Source organism: Sitodiplosis mosellana, unplaced genomic scaffold (assembly GCF_009176505.1).
Source record: "Sitodiplosis mosellana isolate CC-2019 unplaced genomic scaffold, AAFC_SMos_1.0 Smas_scaffold_6181, whole genome shotgun sequence".
Taxonomy (NCBI): domain Eukaryota; kingdom Metazoa; phylum Arthropoda; class Insecta; order Diptera; family Cecidomyiidae; genus Sitodiplosis; species Sitodiplosis mosellana.
The window spans coordinates 1619062-1623037 of NW_022601422.1; positions in this window are offsets into that span (position 1 = coordinate 1619062).

Below are 3976 nucleotides of genomic sequence, written 5' to 3' on the forward strand. Positions count from 1 at the left end.
CCCCCCCCCCCCCCCCCCTTGCACACGTCTGCTGATTGTGGTGAACAGTGGTGAGATTGGAAACGCCATACATTTTATATACATTATTTGTTTGGGAATTATATTCATTTATTTTCTTTTATTGTTGATATTCGGGCTCTGCAAAGCCTAGGCTTCATCCACGATTTATAATTCAAAGAAATATTTTGAAAAAATCGTGAATTTGCACTGTCAGCACTTATGTGGTTTTTCATATGATTTTGAAGTCATCGAATATTGTCACCCGTTCACACATTCGATGAACTTGCTACACCAAGTGTTAGTATAGTTCATTGATGACGTTTTCCAATCCACCATACGTATTTATATGTGTGTGTACATCGAAATGTCAAAGTTGTCAAGAATCCAACCAAGTTCGTCGTTCTTTCAGGCCGCGTACGCACTTTTCTCCTGTCATTCTTTAAACGAGCAATAAATTTAGTCGATTTGCATCATTTCCAAGAAAAATAATGTAAAAATTCCGAATAAAACCCGTATGAATGGCGTGGAAAAATTAAATATATTTGAATACCATTTGAATTAATTTGCTTCAATTTTGGCCGCCTCAAACGAATTGGGTGGTAGCAACATATCAAAAATGAAGCAGGACTAAGATGATGATTAGAATATAAAGCTCCATTATACTACAGCAAATTTATGCAAACTTTCCAAAACATGCCACCAGCTGCATGCAGAAGTCTATGAATATGCGAGTAAAATAAAAAAATGATTGAAAACGCATTTGGTTTTTTCTATATTTAATGATGATGATGATGATGAAGAATCAGAAATAAATATCAACATCTAATTCTTTGTCTGGTTTCTAGTGTCACAGTAATTTTCGATTATTGTATAGGAATCTATTGGCTGCCAATTGAAGTTTCCTTGTTACACATACACGTCTGAAATGCATCAAAACTATCCTAAAAAAAATCTTTTTTCGTTTTGCGTATGCAACGATTGAAGATATCGCTGCAGCACGCCAAACAGTCGTTCGATGGGGTTCGTTATGCACGGTATTAGTGGCGATGAACTAAAAAATATCCCAAAGAACAACAAACTGAACTTAAAAGCTTTAGAAGTTTATTTTCTTTAGTTGAAGCCGAGTTTTAACTTCGATATGTACTTATACTGTGACACCCTGCTGTGCTTCGTTGTTTTTCACACTTATTTGGAGTCACTTGGCAGTTTACTTCTTTGTTCTTCTGCTTCTTCCCAGCTGCACAGTTTGACTTATTAAACGAAATTTATATACAGATCCGCTAAGTAATATTGAAGGCGGTACGCATAAAAATTTAGCATTCGAAAATCGCAAACTCATAAACTAAAAAAAAAAGACGGTGTGGATAGTGAAGAACTTGAAATTTTGGAGTATAGAAAGCGAACTGCAATCTAGACTCATTTGAGAAGTAGGTTGCGTATGGGATTCATAAAGGCGCCATCCGTTGCCGTGCTTTTGAACTCTTGTATATTCCATTGACTTCAATCATATGTTTAGGAAAGATAGTGGCGCCACGCTTTGTTCTCATCTTCATTTGTGAAGTTTCAGAAGAAAGTGCACACGCTATCATCAATGTATTTACATTGGCTGTATGGTCCAATTAGCGAACTGATACGATATGTGACATCAATCAACATTTTCTTGGCATCATACACCAAAGACGTTTAGAACATAATGAAAATGAAAAGAAAATACATGTCATCTGACGAAACACTTCTATTTTCGTTGAATGTAACAAGCAATGTGTCCAAAACGCATATATACGGCATCGCATAAGGCAGTTATCGCATAAATATCGCGCGATAATTTTCTGCTTGCGTTGCCGCAGTATACGATATTTCAATAGCCGTCTTACGACGCACGTTCGAATTGCTTTACACATATAACGAAGCGAACGCAAGCGAGCGTCGCAAGATGAAGGCCATTGAAATATCGTATACTGCGGCAACGCAAGCAGAAAATTATCGCGGGATATTTATGCGATAACTGCCTTATGCGATGCCGTATTTATGCGTTTTGGACACATTGGTAAAAAGGAAACGTTCCGTTGGAAAAGAAATGGCCAGGGGTTCCATATTTTCAACTAAATATCAATTGATATGGTCTTAGATTTTAAATAATGGTCATCCAAACGATCAACTGTGTGCACATTGAATGCATTCAAAATCTCGACTATATTCGAATTAAAAAACGAGTGCATTGAAACAACGACATTTACCATTTTAAATATCACAAAACAAGCCGCTTCAAGCCAAATGGAATTGCAAGGACATTCAATTTCGTATTAGTTTTGTATTCTGTCTTTTTGTACAAGATTGGTTTTTTTTTTGTTTTCTGGTCCATTTTTCAAGTATTATCTGTTTACAGTCCATAAAATTCGACAATGCCATCAAAGCAGACACAAAAACAACGGACGGAGCCAGAGCGAAAGAGAAAAAAAGGAAGAAGAAAAACCCGAATGTGAATAAAGAGGAAAAGAATTGAGGCTAAAAGGATTTGAAGCGTTCGTAGTTCGTTTGGCTGGCAACAAATCAGAAATCCAATGGTATCTATCAAAATCTGAACTGTGTGAAATTACCGGTTGCACACATTTTACACGTGAATATGTGATCTTACAACTGGGCAATTTGCTTGTTCGTTGAATCGTATAGCAGAATTGCTCTCAGCCTCCCTCATTCCTTCTTTCTCTTCCACACATACACACACTCTCTTTGTGTTTCTCTGTTGCTCGTTCGTATGCAATTTTTGATATCCACTTTGGTTTTGGTTTTTACTTTGGTGAAATTCGTTTATTCGTTTGTGATGGCTGCACTTTGTTCAGCTCGTTGCATACCATTTTTTGGAGGTTTAATTTCTCTCTCTCTCTCTCTCTCTCTCTCGATTATTCCTCCAATTTATCCACACACATACACCCACGCAAATAAATTTTATTTTATATTTATCTTGATTATGTTATGCAGTGAAGCTTTGATACCAAAAAAAAATGGTAAAATGCAACGACGACACTGACGATGGAATGAACAGAAACCGAACGAGAAAAAGCGCAGAAGAAACGATAGAGAGCGAGAAGAGTGGTGACGAACCGGCCAAAAATTCGACCAAGCTGGTTACATGAGGCGATAGCTGTCCCAGTAGCGAACCGAGCGAAAACCAAAAAAAAAACGCATACACTCTCTGTGTAATGGCGTGTTGTTCAGGGGTTTATGAGAAAAATTATACCAGAAAATCCTGCCAAAAAACATTCAGGAAAAAAATATGAAAAATACCGAGCGTGCGATGGGACACATGAACAAAAAAATCTGTACACACACTCACGCTCACACAGCCAGCACAGTAAAAGTACAAGTTAGAACAAATCGAGCTTGTCCAGTAGAGAGTGTACGCCTGAAATATAAACCGACTGATAACAATTTAAAATGTGCCTGTGTCTCGATCAAAAAACCGGGCAGCTAGAAGGACACACATGAATACACCGAGGCGAAAAAAAAAATCCGCTTGCACGAATCCATCGGACGAACGGACGAAGCAAAATTAAATGTATTCTCGACAATGGCCTAACGTCATGATGAGACACATTGGCTATTGTCGCTACGCAGATATGGTGATGGTGCAGCTACTACTACTATGGTATGATGGCCGATGCACGATATTGCATACACAGCAAAAATTATTTTTGTTAAATAACGGTATTTAAGTAACCTTCAGCTTTATATGTCGAGACTTTAACTATTTTGAACTTTTCATTGAACGATTGAACTTGCAATAAATCAGGATCTGATACTTCAGGTTGTACGTGTCGAACGAAAATATATTGACTAGTATATTTGTAACACTGCTTCTTGCTGTTTGTTGTTATTACTGCTGCTATGTCTCTTCCACATTCGCTCGTACTCCCTTTCTCATCCCATGTCGAATGCATGTCAGCGCAGAAAAAAAATCTTGTGCTCGCCACATGCA